Consider the following 17,677-nt stretch of genomic DNA (forward strand, 5'->3'; position numbering starts at 1 on the left):
GTATATTTATCACCTAAATTAATGAAAACATAATGTGCGTTTTAAAATCTCTCAACCCGTTGGGTCGACCCGAACCCGAAAGTTCTGGGTGTTGAACAAGCATGTGTAAACCCGAACCCAAAAATATTTTTTTACAACCCAACCCGACCGACCCGTTTGACAGGTCTACTCTCGTGGTTATGGGAGACGTTAGGCAGGTGAGTCTCCTGAAGGTACGAGGTCATTTGTTTAAATACCAAAAAACGATACTGTGGTTTGTTTAATTACATCTGCTCTCTCCTTTTTGTTGAGATAGTTGTGAATAGTTCAGCAGACATCACTTGAAAGTTGGAAAAGATAGTTTTTCGCACTTAGCAATGTCTTCTCCATGTTGTTGATGATTTATTCAGAATTCCTATTACATTTGAGTTTTGCTGTAGTCTGATTTCTTATGACGTTAGAGTTTGGTTGGATCCTCAGTTCTTGTGACATTATAGTTTTTCTGTCAAAAGTTCAAACTTATGTTGCCCCACCCGAGAGGCCCAGACCGGGAATGATGGTTTGTAACTTAGGGAACTCATACCTTGCTCGGCCTTTTGGTTAAGATCAAGGGTAATAATTCTTTCTATCAGTTTAATATCCGATATGTGGGTCACTGACTCAGAATGATAATTCATTTCGTAGGAAAGGATTTCCACCACAAATCCTCAAGTGTCGCCATGCTTTGTACTACTCCCTCCGTCCCTTAATACTCGCACCGGTTTGGTCAAACCGGTGCGGAGTTTAAGATATTTGAATTGACTTATTAATTTAATGGGTGTTAGTTGATAGTGGGGTACTTTTTTAATATAGTTATTGGGAAATGTGTAAGGGGTGGGGGAGTGGTGAGTGTGGGGTGTGAATTTTTAAATGATTTTTTGTAGGGAGTAGGAGTGTAGGGTCATAAAGGTTGGATTATTTAGAAATATCGCATAGGTAGGCTTAATTAAAGAAAATCGGGCAAAGGTTGAATTAATAATTACAAATTTCCTTTTATTAATCATTTTATGTATTTTTTTAATATATATTTGATATTAAATTATTTTGGAGGGAAAAAAATTCAAATATTTTGGAGGGAAACTATTCAAATGTCTTAGAGGGAATATTAATTTCAAAACTGAATTTAAATTTTTTTTTTTTTTTGGATTTTATTAATTCCTAATTCTATTAGGAATCAATTTTGCAGAAAAAGAATTTTAGTCAATTTAAAATTATTTTTATAAATCCAAAAATTATGTTTATTATTTTATAAAATCAGTTTTATAGTATATTATATTTATGAGAATAAATTTTTGATTTATTTTGGGAAAATAAGATAATTCTATTTAAAATTGGAATTTAAGAGTTTTACCAATTCAAAATTTACTAAAAGTTCAAAATCTTGGAGATAAATTCTGAAAGTTTCAGGATATCTTCTAAATAATTATTCAAGTCTCTGTTTAAAATTTCGTGATTTTATCTTTTGTATTTCTATTTTAAACAATTTTACTCTAAACCGAATATCACCAAAATCATGACTAGATTCAGAATCCTATCATAGCTTAAACATCAACGACGGCTATACCTCTTAGGGTTTCATTATAACCCTAACCATAATCCTACACCTATAAATACCCCCTAATTCATTCACCATTCCTCACACCAAAAGTTGAGAGCTTTCTCAAGCCCGCTCTTAAACTTCTTCTCCCTCTTTGGCTCTAAACCTTCTTACCTAAAACCCTTATACCACCACCACGACACCCCCGTCGTGCACTTCTTGCCGCCGACGTCTACCTCTTGGTGTCGTGACTTCCACACCCCAATTGTTTTCAAAGTGTATTTTTAAACCATGAGTTCGAAATTTTGATTTATAATAATGTTATTATGCATTCATAACTCATGAATTAAATTTAGGTCCATTAGATTTATTTTTTATTAATTTAATTGTTTAATCAGGAATTAATTAGGGTTTTATGTATTAATTGTTAGGAACTCATGAGTGATCTGTAGCAGGATCAAATTTATCTTTGTGTGAGGTATTATTTAATCAAGGTATGTGTATGTGTCTGGATTGTTATAGATTGAAATCTATGTATGGTTTGATTATTAACTTCAAATTATTAATTGTTTTCAAATTGAAAATTGTGAATTAGTGATTTTGAATTGTTTCTTGATTTGTGAAAATTATTTGAGGATTTTTGAAAGGTTAAATATTTTTATTAATTTTAATATGATGATGGATTTGCTCAGGTGGTTTTTGAAATAGTTTGTTTGGTTTTGATGAGTTATAAATCTTTATTTCAAAATACGTTGTTTTCTTTAAAAATAAATTTGATTAAATAAAAGGAGGATTGTTGGTTTATCATATGGTTGGAATTGGATGGTCTTTCATGACATTATTGTACTTTTATAAAGTATCAAGGTGGAATGGATTTCATTGAACTTTTATGTTCATACACATCACTTGTTGTGTAAATCGAGGGTCACTTGTTGACTATTATTTTGGTTAGTACCCCAATGTATAGATTTGTGATGGAATACTAGCTTGGGGGTTTGCACATTTAGGAAGGAAGGGGAGATAAGAAGAGGTGTCTTTCATATTCTAATTGGAATCTATTTTTGGAAAGTTTCTACTTTTGGAATATTGTTATATTTGGAAAGTTTATATATTGGTAATATTTCTTTTCGTGGAATGTTTCTACTTTTGGAAAGTTCTTATTTTGGAAATCTTAATTCTTGAAATGTTTATACTTTTTAAAAGTTACTATTTATGAAAAGTTACTATTTATGGAAAGTTTCTAATTTTGGAAAATGAATCTTCTATGATTTCAATTAAGCAAGTTTGAATTAAATGGTTTGTGAAAGTATGTTCAACTATATATAAATGTTTTACATGTCTTGCATATATTCGTACTTAGCTTTTGCTAACCCGTATTTCCTATTTGTTTTGGCTTGCCCCTGTTCACCTTTTGGTGAGCAGTTTTCAGGAACTTGATGTGATGATGTGACATGCTTGCATACGGGATTAATGGAGAGTTCACTAGTTAGGATTTATTTTTCTAAGTTGGTTTCATTTGTGAGTTCAGATTTTAGTATTTAAGTTTCAAGGGTTTATCGAATATACACTATTATTTTTTCGACTATTATTATTCAATAAAGAAAAGTATTTGAGTTATTCCGCTGCATTAGTTGAGTTAATTAGCCTTTAACGTAATCACGTGGCGGTAATACTCCTAAGTTTCTCTCCATGTTGGTTTTATTCAAATAAATGTTGGTTTTAAAAAGAGAGAAATTTGGGGGTGTTACATGGCATGCCCCACCAAATCATTATTCAAAACATATTTGATTAGGATAATGTGATGTTTATTGAATATATGAGTATGAGTATGAGTGTATGACTATTGTGTTTATCTATACCTGTACTAGAATGGGATGACAGGATACTTAATGAGAAAATATTTCCATTACAGTTTCTGTAACTTATTCTACTACAAAGTATATGATAATATTGATTCCACAAAAACATAGAGAGGCTAAAGATTTCACCCTAAAGTGCTACTAGTGGCAACATATATGAAGGTCAAAAGTCAGGATTATGAGGGTGTCATAAGTCTACTATCTTATTAACAGGATGAAGTCATTGGATTCTTAATCTTGAGCTTTAATTTAGTAATGGGTAGGATCTTTAATCTACTAGCCGCTGTTTTTGTCTTTTGGGCTATCTGAAATATCTATCAGTTAAAATTTTAATAGTTGTGTTGCGACTGAAAAGCTTAGCAAACTTGAAATCAAAGTGCTCCAATGTTTTAGGCATAAAGTGTAGTAAGTCTTGTAACCCTGGTAAAGGGAGAAGCTGAGTTCGCCCAGATTTGATTGACTGCAAACTTCCTCTTTGGATGGAAAATAAATATATGCTCCCCCACTTTTAGACTTGCAACAGTGTTACTTCTGATTATGTCTATTTATCTGATTACAGGCTATTATTCTTGTCAGGCGGCAATTTGAAGATTTCCGGGGTAGTTTATCCCACTCTGAATGGCTAAAGGATGAGGTCCAAGTTACAAGAAAACAAAAAGATGTACTGGAGTCTAAGAAAATCATACCTTTCTCGTCCTTTTGGCCCAAGTACCTAAGATAAGTATTTTATCTATTCTTATCAGTTTAATATCTAGTCTGGCTCACCCTGCTAGATAATTAGTCACAAATTTCACAAATTTTTGAAGTATTAATTTTAATTCCTTTAGTGAGGATATGGCCTATGGTTGCCCTTCATCAATCAATGTAATTTTCTGTGGAAGATGGCTTTCATTTATGGAAATCTCATAATTTAAGAAACTTCAAATAAATAATTAAGCAACATAAAAAAAAATAGAAATTGGTCATTTTCCTAGTTATGTGCATGTAAAATGATGTCTTTTTTTTTACAGGCAATATTGCTCCCAAATTCTGCTTGTCTTGTTTACTTCACAAAACTGAAGTTAACTTTTCCTTGTACTTTGACTATAATGGATAAAACCAGTGTTCCCTTCTAATATTGTGGGTCATTGCCACCGTTATAACTATTTATGCAACTAATCTTATTAACTATAGGATAATGGTATATCTAAGCTGAAGAATCCATTATGGTATTGGTGTTGTTGTTTTATTTTCTTCGTTTTATTTTTAGAAATTTGTTCTCAAGTATTTTATTAAAGTACCTTTGCATTGATTTATGGAGAATAGAATAGAATTCTCCAGTTTAATGCCTACTTGTTCTATGTAATGAATTAATGATTTTTGAAACCACTAACTCAATCTATGTTGTTTATTGAATTGGTTTCATATTTCAAAGCCTCAAGCTTGTTGTCTCTTACACATTTCGTGAGATCATTGTCTGAAATGTTAGGAGTTAAACAACTGAATTCACATGGTATTTGAAACACTGAAAATGTTGTATCAACATTTCGGGCTCGTTATTCATTCTTTTACATTCGCTTTCTCTTTTACAGGGCCAAGCAACAACTGTCCAACTACAACCCTTATCAAGGCGATATGTGGAGGTTCCAATGTAAGCACCCTTACTTTTAAGTATTACTAGTTGTTGGACTGTGCGCTAGCGCGCACAGTCCCCCAAGATATACAAAACTGTCTTGTAAAAATATTATGTAAAACACGAGCATTTATAAATGTATGTAAATGCTTATATAGAGATTACAATATCAAAAGTAATTAGCTATATTTTTTTGTGGGGGAGTATCGCAAATGACAACACAATAGAACCACTTGAAATAGTATGTAGCTCTACAAAAAATGTTTGAGATTTTGCAGGAATATGTAGCTCTATACAAAATGTTTGAGACAAATATTAATACAAAAAAAGATGGTACGATTTAGCAAAAACAAAAGGGAGTCGTATAATTGTTGCAAAGGGATGCTAGTGATTCATGTCAATCCTCCATTAACTACTGTAGTGTTTTCATGTCAATCCTCTACCATTTACTGTTGCAGATTCATTCTTTCAAATGGGGGATATGGCCATATCCCCACACTTTGGAGCATTTTCAGCTGCAAATTCTCCCATGTGTACGCGGAATACATCATAAAAGAGGAGATATAACTCTACCTGAAACGTAGAGAAATAATTGCATTGTCATCTTAACTACTTAAGCGCGTAAATTTGAGAACAGGTGTCTCCATTAAGCTTACCACTGGAAGCCGTCAAACCAGTGATTGTTCCTCTCTAAAGTCTTGTAACTTCTTCTTACACAGTTAAAATCTGTGAAATTGAAGTAGTTGACACAAGCAAAAGCGGATGAATACAACAAATGCAGTAGTTGATTTTAGAGGATTATAATTGCAGGTAATAAAGTAATTGTTGAATAACACATACGTATGACCAACTGAACACAGCCAAGCATGCAAGAACTTGGCAAGCTAAATTAAACACAGACAACCTGCTGAGAATATAAATGTGGAATAGAGGTAATATCACCCAAAGCTTGTATTATTTTTGTTCTAACAATAGGTTAACGAAACACATGTGTACTGACATTTAAGTAAAGCCAACTATTAGAAATGTCTTTTTACACATTGGTCCCCTCAACAAACTTTGGTATCTCTTATTGTACAGAGTTACAGACAGTACCAAGGTCCAAGACTACCAACTAAATTAACAAGCGCAAAAAAGCGACGTAAACCAATCCAGGTCAGCTGGGGAAAGAAACTGTACTCCCAAAATCTTCTAGTAACCTTATTAATCCCAAGACATACAACAACAAAAATACCATCGTATTGATGTTTCAAAATTATGCAGTTCGAGATTGTAGATTTGAGTTTACTGACCTCGTCTATATTGTCAAAAATGTGCGAGGACTCAACGATGTACCACACCTACAAGTATAATTATAAGTTGACTTACAACGCAATGGAAAGAAGAAAAGCTAATCAGTTGTTCATAAACCTATAAATCTATAATGATGAATGAGTGAATCATTCTAAACAAAATACAGAACTAGTCAAACCAAGTTTGCAGTGGAGATCGAAATTGAGAAGTTACCATAGCTGCTCTCAAGGAATATTTCTGATGTTCTGCCCCCGTTTCCCGAGCTAACATGCAGACTTTGTTAACAAGATTTGCGATATTGCGGGCATAAGTGCTACCAGTCTCTCTGCATGTGTCAAATTCTTGTAAGGAGCCCCAGAAACATGTAGCGTAATTTATTTTTTAATAACATGACACATGTCCTACAAGGTTTTATCACATGTAACACGTATAGGTGTATTGATAACCAAGGGTCCAAGGGTTAAAAACCTTGAAGGCCCATCGGCCCATCCTCAAGTAAATCAGCATGATAATTTGTACTCCTTTCCGTAAACTTCAGACACGGCATGAACAATATATGTTTCGCTTCAAGTAAATATCTAATGGGCTTTATAGGTAATTAATTGGATATGTTTAGTGAACTGTGGTTGTGATATTTTACATCCACTGTACAGCAAGTAAATGGAAATTATATACATAACAAAGGCCACAATTAATCACAAGGTTTTATGAAATGAGAAATTAACAGAAAGGTGGACATAAATTGAATCCCAAAATCTAACAAGCATGATTATTATCACTAAAGCTCTACTTGAACAACTCCTCTAAAAAGTCAGTGAACGAACAATCCTCTAATACACAAAATTTTCTCTAAACTATGCAATATGGAAGTCCGTGAAGCAAAAACAAGCAGATCTCGTACTTTACTTGACTATAGATTAATCGAGTTAATGTTTGGCGTTAATGTTTGGCATCCAGATACTTGTACAGAAACTTCCTTAGAAGATCCAAAACCTCGTCACTAAGAAGCAACAGACTGGCTGCAAAGTATGCCCCGGAGAACATACATTCATGCATGCTCTAGATAACCCTATAACCAATTACGAGACTCCGTATTCTCCCTTTAACTCACAAATTTTGTTTTCTTATGTTACTAATTGTCTTATATTTGGCATCCCTAATTTATTTCCTTTAAGATCGAATCAGCTAAGCATAAGATTGACACTCAAGCACCCCATTCCCCATCACTTTTCCACTAAAACCTTATGAATTTATTCTGTATTTTATTAGTTTGTGGGTTATGGCAGTGATAACAATGAAAATAAGTATACGACGAACAACTGTAACCCTTGTCATTTAACTGAAACCTGATACAAATAGTACTACTACATACGATTGAATCATTGTGTATTTATTAATTTCCAAACAAATCTAACAAATTGCAAGCAGTCCCCTTGAAATCTATCAGGTAGTCCAGTTTCCTTTTCCTTACTTTTCAAACAAACATAACAAATTGCAAACTATTGCAACTTGGAATTAGCCAAGTATTACAGATCAGAACAACTTTAAGGCTAAAACTTCCATCAAAAAAATATAGCTCAACAAACATCTATTACAATATAAAGCTTAGACTAACACCTTAAACAGTTGTATTAGGAAAAAGGTCAATAAAATTAATAGCTAGTTCAAACAAAACAAAAAAAATCATAAACCCTATAAATTCATTAACAATCCCAGAAATTAAACAAAAAAAAACTCCATTTACAGATAAAACATGGGTAATGGTATTAATGTAAGAACAATCAAAAGCCATGTACCTTTTGGGCCACAAATGCATTGGAATGGGTGATAATCTAGGAATTAAGTGTAAAACTGTGCACGTCTGGAACAGAGTTCCAAACCCTTATCTATGGCAAAATCACATCGACTTGTGTTGCTAATGCTAAGTAAGATATGATGTACAAATGAAACAATAAAAGCACTGATAGTAAAAGGTATACAATATAAAACTTTAAAACACCAGATATCTATCGATTAAAAACTACTACTGATAGTAAAAACTTACGATGGGGCAAGTGATGGTTTCATCAAGTGATAATAAGTCAAAAGTGAAGGAAATAATGCCCTTGGTCCAAGTATGCATTTAATGATAAGTCTAATAAATGCGGTTCAGTATTAATTGACAAGTTAATAATTCAGTGAGATCAAGTGAGCTGAATGCCTAGCTAGAGGCCGCTTCAGTTCAAGTGGAATTAATGATATTAATCCACAGCTTACTCTTGACTGAACCCGTAGGGTCACACAAATAGTACGTAAACGGATCAAGTATTTAATGGAATTACATACTCCATCTACGGATATTCGGAATCGACGGATCTTGGTTTCAGTGGGAGCTGAGATCGTCAAAGGCAAGCAAGTGAATACTCCGGAAACGATGATATTGCCGGAAACGGAAATATGGAATGTATCGGAAATATAAATATTATCCAAGTCGTAGATGTTGCCGGAAACGGAAAGATGGTACGTATCGGAAAATATTATTGGAAATGGAAATATTGCCGGAATCGGAAATATTGCCGGAAACGGAAATATTGTCAGAATCGGAAATATTATCGAAATCGGAAAATAATTCCGGAAACGGAAATATTAAATATTTGTTCGAAACGGAAATTAATTCCGGAATCGGAAATATTAAATATTGTTCGTATCGGAAATGAATTCCGGAATCGAGAATTTAATCGGAAGCGTATCGTACGAATTAGCATCGGACGAGGTCTGCCAGGCGAAGGCCCAACACGAAGCCGGGCCATCGCCCAGCAAGCCAAATCGCATCAAACACACGCCAAGCCTCGACCAGGCCCAGCGCAAAAGCCAGGCCCAGCCGAAGCTTTGGGCGCGCATGCGGAGCAAGGGCTGCGACGAGTGGGCCTTGCGCTGTGCGTGGGCCGTGAGGCCTGCGTGCGGTGCTTGTGCGCCTCTCGTGTGTGTTACTCGAATTCTAAAGCTACCGGGATTCGACATATGATTAAATCTAGTCCTAACAGATAAACTTTAATTAACTAGAGTCCTAGCAGGATTCTAATTATACTAAACTAGTATTCTAATAGGATTGTAATTCCTTTTCCATAACTCTATAAATAGGTGCCTAGGGTCACATATTTACATACAACATTGAAGTATTCAAAGGTAAGATTTTGGAGCAAAAATCAGCCAAACACTTTCAACCTATTTAGCCGAAAATCCTAGGAACCTTAAGGGCGATTCTAGTTGGTCAAGCTTAAGGCGGATCCGGACGTGCTGTGGACTATCTACGGAGGGACGACACTTGGAGTCCTAAAGACTTGTTCTTGTTCGGTTCGGGCGCAGCTAGGGAGGGCACGCTACAAAGTGTATGCATCTGAATTATGTTAAATGATTATGTGTAAATAATATGTTTCCTGGCATTAAGGTTTTCCGCATAATTTATGTTTTATCATATGTATCATAACCTAACAAAAAGAGCCTAATGCATGACATAGTTCCCTAAGTACTTGGATGACCTTGAGAGATAGACAAGAGCTATGACCAACGACAACAAGATACAGATTTCAACAATCCAAATTAATAGTTTCCCGCCAGATGCACCTTCAATATTTAATAGGAAATGGGGGAGAGCAATTCCCATTTGGAATCCCTGCCGACATTCAAGATAATAACTGCAGTGAGATGCTCAATATATACCTGGATGACTGGCGGAGAAAGACCTGATCTCACAAAATTGATACAGACAACATAGGTAGGCATATAAATCAACAAGAAAAAGTAAAGTAGAGGGAGAGAGGTGGAGCTCGATTACAGTTTTTCGAAGTTGCGGAATTGTGATGATGGTTATAATTACTCACGATGTCGTTTTTCACTCTTTTTTCTTTGTCCAGGTGTCACGTCTCTTTTATTTTTATTTTTTTGCGCCAAACGAGCTTGAAAATGGCGTGAATTAGGTCCTAATTATTCGAAACTAACGAATCAATACAAAATTAATCAAACAAAAATTTGGACATAGAAATTTGAATGAATAAAAATGGAACAAAAATAACTTACAGGGTCGAAATTCTCCTCCATTTCCGAGAGCAAATAGAACACAAAATTAAACTGGGAATGGCGCTCCTCTAATTTTCTCCCTCTTTTGAGTCTTTGTAATTTGATTCAACTTTGAGTTATATTGTTTATGTTTTAAAATGACAATAAGTAAGCCCCTATAGCTCAGTGGTAGAGCGCCAGTCTTGTAAACTGGAGGTCTGTAGTTCGATCCTGCATGGGGGCAATTTCTGATTACTCCTTTTTTGTTCATTTTTTACAAGAAAATAAAATCGCTTAAATTATTATAGGGGGTCAATGGGTCATAAAAAGTGGAGAATTTTTTAAAAAAAAGTATGTCACATCTTCAAGTTTTGCTCTTTAAAAACTGAGATGTAACTTGACTTGTTACATTTTTTGATATTTAGTAAATTCTAAACTTTTGAAATAAAATTTTGTAAATTCTTCTCAAGTATGTATCTTCTTGGAACTAAGATCTTCTTTGGGACTTCTGATGATATATATTCAACCCCATTTAACACAGGAAATGGGCCTTGAATATAATCATTCCCAGAAATGTCAAAGAATTGCAAGTTCCTAAACGACTTCAGAGATGCTGGGATATTCCCAGTGAAAAGATTATTAGCAAGTGAGATACTCCCTAAGTTAGGGAAATACCTCAAAAATCTCAAAGTCCCCTGAAAGCCTATTTATGGAGAAGTCAAGAACTCGAAGACGAACAAGCTTCGACAATTCAGACGGTACACCACCAGTAAAATGATTACTCTTAAGATTAAGAACCTCAAGTTTCTGGCAGTCAACAATTTCTTCTGGTATTTTGTCAACAAGATGGTTAGTTGACAAAATACACCAGCACATTAGGAATAGGTAGGCATATAAATCAACAAGAAAAGGTGAAGTAGCATTTGTACAAACAATATCTACCAGGATCTGGTTTTGTCATGATGGTACATAATATAAAGTTTCCTATAAGCCTTTTTTATTTCTGACTCAGAACCTCCAGGTTCCAAACCAAGACTGTTGTATGGATTAAAAAGTTGAACCCGAATACCAAGCAAAAGACAATAAATTTAGGGGAAACTTGTTTTATGATAAAAAGTTCAACACCAATGGGAAGATCTGTATTTTTGCCGAACAATCAATAGATTTCTCTTGCAAAATATACATACCTCAACGCTCATATATTTTATGTAATAAATCAAGAAGGCCATAATGACCCACAGCAACACAAGTGTCATGTTACTACAAGTGGAGAAGTTTGAAACCTGCACATCATGAACAAAATAAAGCAAATGATCGATGTAATGAACAACAAGTAAAATAAAAAAACTGAAATAGCAACAACAATATATTATGGACAAACACAATGATCACATAGACACAAACCCTTTTCAATAGTGATTTATGGTATTTTCCAGAGCGAGAGCATACAACACATTGACAATATAAGCTTTTTGCCTTCTTCTTTTCAAACCGACAGAGTTTTGAAATTGTATGATGACTAAAGGGAGTGCCATCATAGTCAAAATAAATATAGGAAATAGTGAACTATTCTCTTCCGAAGCTGTCATCTTTACTTGATAAGAGGAAGCTTATCTGAACCCTTACTCCTGCAAAAACGGTTACAAATGAAAATATGTCAGTATCATTCAGTTAAACTGAAGCACCGGCAAAGATTCTCAATGACTACAACACCAAAAGACCGATCATAACTAAAGCAGGACTGCTGCGCCTCAATAATTGATATGGCAAACCAAAATGCTAACACAATGCCACTGTTGATTCTGGATCCGCCACTGGCCGTAATGAAGGTACTATATGAGCCTCACTCAGAAACAATGGTCAACATATTACTTGGATGATTAATTAAATACATCTAAAATTATTGGATCCCAACTCCCAGCTTTAACTCCATGCAGTCTACTCACTGGATTTTTTGACCAGGACATTAATCTGTATTTAATTGGTCGAGGGGATAACCGATAATGATTCTAGTATCAATCAACATTCAATGCCAATAACAAGGGTTTATCACAAACAACTAAAACAAGATTTTATCACAATCAGCTAACATTTATCACGAACAACTAAAACAAGAGTTTATCATAATCACTAACATAATACCTCATCCTAAAAAATAACTTTTAGTTGCATACAAATAGTAGTACTACATACGATTGAATCACATCCGAATTGGTTAGACTTTTTATCTAATTTTCCAAACAAACCTAACAAATTGCAAGCAGTTGCACCTTCAAATTTACCAGATATTCAAGTTTCCTTTTCCTAACTTTTCAAACAAGCACAACAAATTGCAAACTACTGCAATATGGAATTAGCCAAGTATAAAACTTAGACTACAACTTAAACAGTTGTGTTAGAGAAAAATTCAATAAAATTATAATTCAAACAAAACAAAAATAACCTCATAAACCCTATAAATTCATTGACAAGCCCATAAATTAAAAATAAAAGCTCCATTTACATAAACTAAAACATGGGTATTGGTATTAATGTAAGAACAATTAACCTGCGTACCTTTTGAGCTACAAACGCATCGAAACGGGCTATAATATAGGAATGGAGTTAATTGCTTCAATTTCTGCACTTCTCCCAGTAATCGACTTTTAATTTCACGAATCTCAGCATCTAACGCCATAATCGTATAAGTCTCATTCATCTTTCTGCATATCTTTTCACAAATTCATCAACAATTAATACAAAAGGGAGGAACCCTAAATCAAATAAAGGATGAGAAAGAAGAGTTAGAGATAGAGGGAGACCTTATGGGAGAGGTCTTGATGCCGGAATCACGACAGAGGAGTAGAGGCCGACGAAACATTTTAATCGGATAAACAGAAACCGAGGAAACTGATGGGTGGTCATGACTCTTGACGCGAAGGGAGGAGGAGGAGGAGGAGGAGGAGGAGGAATGGGGGATCTCAAAGAAAGCAAAGAGAAAGAGGAAAAAAAGTCAGTGGAACGTGGCAACTGATTGGGGCAAAAGGGCTGGACGTAAAACTTAGAAAAATAAGGGGCATTATGGTAAACTCATTGTTACATGAATAGTATGTCAAGTTCAAGCCTTTATATGTGTTATGATTTATGTGTGATAAACCTTTCTCCATTTGTGACTGTGTAGCCTTACCCTTAAAAACTATGTATGTGCGATAAACCTTGCTCCATTTGTTCTCCAAATCCGCAAGATTCCATGACCTATGGCTCTATTGTTAATACAATAGTTTATCCATGTACTGCAGACATAAGAATAATTATGATAATGGGTTCCTCAAGTTTGTTGTGAATGAAACCTCAAAAAAAGGAGTACCACATTGAAACTTTACGAGGAGACTGTTGTAACTACGGGAAATAAAAAGCAAGAATAGAAATTAGACAACTCATACCTTTCTCGGCCTTTTGGCTAAGATCAAGTGTAGTATTTGTTCTTATCAGTTTAATATCTGATATGTGGACCAATCTATATTAAATTTATTTTTAAGGGGGAAGTCCCACCCCAGTAGCTTGCTTCTGGGGTCTTCAAGCGCGCCCATGCGTTGCACTATTGCACGGGCCTGGCGTACCCCACTATTTCAATATCAAGATTCACTTATTAAAAACATTATGGTTTTTATGAATTAAGGATATTTCTGTATATGGTTTCATATGTGAGTGCAATTTTTAGAACCCATGTTAGAGTGGAGCATGACATTTTCATGACTAGGGATGTCAATGGGGTGGAGCGGGGCGGATGCGTATGTAGGTCCTTTCATCCCCATCCCCACCTAAAATTTTCATCCCCATCCCCGCCCCGTCACCCATGACGGGTACAAAATTCATCTCTATCCCTGCCCCAACGGGTATAAACTCAAATCCATCCCCGCCCCACCACCCAACTGGGTATCCATCCCCTTCTTATCCCCGCCTAATTTTTCTTATTTACCAAACATTTTCCAATTTCCCATATATACGGAGTAATGAAAGTTAACTTTAGAAAAAGAAATACCTTATGACTAAAGTAACATATATAATCGAAAAAAATACCCGTCATAACAAAAAATTCCAATCAAAAAACTTAAAAATCTCACCTAACTACATATTATCACCTAGACATGCAAATAAATCCGCACTCACCCCATCACCCATGGAGGGTAAGAAGCGGGGCGAGTGGGGATGGGGCGGTGCGGGCGGCGATGGGGCGAGTTCAACATAAAATCCACACCCGCCCCATCACCCATGGCGGGTACGATTTTTATACCCATCCCCGCCCCTTCACCCGCCAAAATTACCTCCATCCCCGCCTACTTGGGGCGGATGCGGGGCAGGTCTTCCACGAAACCCGCCCCACTGACATCCCTAGGACCTAGTTGTTTCTATGTTAATTTGATTATTTAGTGAACTAAATCTTAATCAAACATACAAACAACATTCATGAATAATATACATTCATTCAATACACATAAGTGCATAAATAACTTGGGTGAACTACTATGGCCCAAAAACTTGGTCTTGAAGCATCCAATCTTTCTTTCACCTTGTTAGCTTGGCATCGTCCTGAACTTCATTCAAAAGCTAACTTAAAGTTCTAAATTTCCTAGAAATACTTGAAATAATTAAATAATTACATCAAAATTTCAATGGTACGCAGACCATATTTAAAACTTTACATTCAAAGATAAACGGTACGCAGACCGTATTTAACTATCCTATATTGGCCATACCAATCACCTTGAATACCTGCAATACATAAAACATATTCTATGCATTCATCCATTCTGTCCTAAAACGAATGACCCATATAAATATGCAAGTATTTACATGATTTATTTAAAAATCACGTTCACATAAAACGTGTCCTAAAAGATTAATCAATTCTGAATTATTAATCCTTAGAATTATTCTAATCAAAATTTAATTTAATTAAAATAATGGTGCCCTACGAAAATAATTAAAATTAATTATTTCATTTAATTTCATTAAATGACTCCCACTTAAACCAATATTTTAATTTGGATAATTTAATTTTAAATATTTAATTAAACTCACGGCCCGACCCAAGTTAAATAAAATAAATGAATAAAAAATCTACTGTTAGCCATTTCATGCAAAAATTAAATTTAAAGCCCAAACGAACAAAATAGCCAATTTGTGCAACACGGGCTAGGCTTGCGCAGTTGCGCCCAGCCCAACATCGCGTAGTGCAATGCATGCCATACGAGGCCTCAAGGAGCAACCCCCTTGCCTCGCAAAGCACGACGCACAGCCCGAAACTATGATGATGATGCTGCTGCTTTGCTCGTCGCTGCTCGCAAGCCATAGCCAGAGCTGCTGCCTTGCTTGCTCGTTGCTTCGTCGCTGAGCCAAGACACAACTGCTGCCTTGCTAGCTGCTTCGACCAGCGTGTTGTGGCACGCCCAGCTCGCTTGCTGGGTGCCTCGCGTTGTTGCGCCAAGCTACGGGGAGGCAGCGCGCATGGGCTACGCCCAACCACACGCACCGCACACCCATGTTCCGCGCCTTTGGCTCGTGCCATATGAGCCAAGTAACCAATTTTTTTTTTTTTTAATTTCACGGAATTTTATTTGCATGAGTTATTTTAATTTCTTGAATTAACAAAATTAATCGTTTGATTTTCAGAAATAACAAAGTGGGTGATGTAATTAATTTTTCAACAATCCAATTTTGAGAAATTTATTAAATCTTGGCTAACAACATTCAAATTTAACGAACGATCAATATCAACAAAAATTTGAACATATTTGATAATCCAATCCAAAATTTCAAATCGTTCTGAACATTTAAATTTCAGATTTTTATCAATTTGGTTTAAGTATTGATTAAAATTAACGAATCTAATCAAAATTTTATCCAATAACTTTTAAAAAACTGCCACTTTATATGAAATTATATTCCCTTTCCCAATTAAACAAATTTCCAGATTTAAATTACTTTTAAAATCAATTTACGATCTAAAAATCACCAATTTAGGGGAAAATAAATTAGGGTTTATACTTAACATTTATGGCCGAAAATTTTACCATAATTTTAAAATATACCCAAGAACAGTAGGGAAAAAATTCAATTAATTCCGAGTAGTTTAGGTTGAGCAATTAATTGAAAAACTTTCCAAAATTGTTAATTTAATTCATTAATTAACAAAAACGCCCAAAAACTCGAACTCCGGGGCCTGTTTTTGCGATTCTGTTCACATGAGTTGATTTTAAAAAGCCGTTTTCAAACAGATTAGCGTCAGAAAAATCGAGTTTCCGACAATTTTTGAATTCAGAATATATTCTACGATCTATCCAATAATCCAAAAATATTTCGTAAATTCATGAAAAAATTCAGAAAAATTCGACAGCACCAAAAACATATTAACATTCTAAAAAGTACTTAAATACATGTTGCTCATGATACTACTGTAGGGGAACACAGTTAAATATATATTAACGCAGTGGAATAATCCCCAAAGCCAGGAAGCATGTATAAAGTACAGATTAAGCAAACTTACATTTGTAGCGTGTTTTCCCTAGTTCAACGAATCATGAACACGAACAAATAACTCCAAATGTCGTTCCTATACTTGGTTCAGCGACACGTTCAGATCCGTCTTGAGATTCGCAGCTTAGACGTCACTCAAGATATTTTAGCTTTTAGGAAGAACACATCATGGAGGAAAAGAGAGAATTAGGGGTTCTCTCTTCCTTTAGGGTTTGATGTGTAACCTGAATTGTATGTTGGAAAAACATGTACTTAGGTTATTAAAATAACCTAGACAATAAGCAACCAACCGACCAAGGCCTAAGGCCACTGGCCGGCCAGCAAGCCCATGACATTACACACGCGCACAGCTAGCTGGGCCGCGGGCCGCTAGTTGATGTAGCTTGCCTTGTGCTTTTGTCCGCGCGCGCCACACAGCAGCGAGGCCTATGGGCCAGCGCTGCATTGCCATGCACGCTGTGCCCATGGGCCTTGCGCTTGTGCGATCCGGCTCGTGGGTTGCTTTCGTATTGCGATTAAATTATCCTTTGACAATTTATTTATCGTTTCGTACTTGACGATCCAATGTAGTGCGATACAATTATTTGTCTCGCCTAGCTTACAAATATACGTAATATGATATACGATTTCACGATCCAATGTTAAATCGTATAATAATATTTTCCGAACTAATTTCCCGAAAAGCTATTAAATGAATATCCGATTCATTTAATCCGATGATCTGTTACATGCCAATGGTGTGACCTTATAGGTTCAGTCAAGAGTAAGATGTGAGCCTAATATATATTAGAACTCACTGATCGGAAG

The 17,677-nt window shown here is 35.3% G+C and overlaps 1 non-coding gene and 2 pseudogenes across 1 annotated transcript; all 3 read left to right on the forward strand.

Moving 5' to 3' along the window:
• The first annotated feature begins 558 nt into the window (after positions 1-558).
• LOC130460376 (uncharacterized) lies at positions 559-717 on the forward strand (annotated as a pseudogene).
• A 9,809-nt stretch (positions 718-10,526) lies between these two features.
• Positions 10,527-10,598, forward strand: TRNAT-UGU (transfer RNA threonine (anticodon UGU)). The gene has a single exon. It is a non-coding gene; the product is annotated as a tRNA-Thr (tRNA).
• A 3,174-nt stretch (positions 10,599-13,772) lies between these two features.
• On the forward strand, positions 13,773-13,958 carry LOC130460354 (uncharacterized; annotated as a pseudogene).
• The last annotated feature ends 3,719 nt before the right edge of the window (positions 13,959-17,677 follow it).

The sequence above is a fragment of the Spinacia oleracea genome, chromosome 4 (genome assembly GCF_020520425.1).
Source record: "Spinacia oleracea cultivar Varoflay chromosome 4, BTI_SOV_V1, whole genome shotgun sequence".
NCBI lineage: Eukaryota > Viridiplantae > Streptophyta > Magnoliopsida > Caryophyllales > Amaranthaceae > Spinacia > Spinacia oleracea.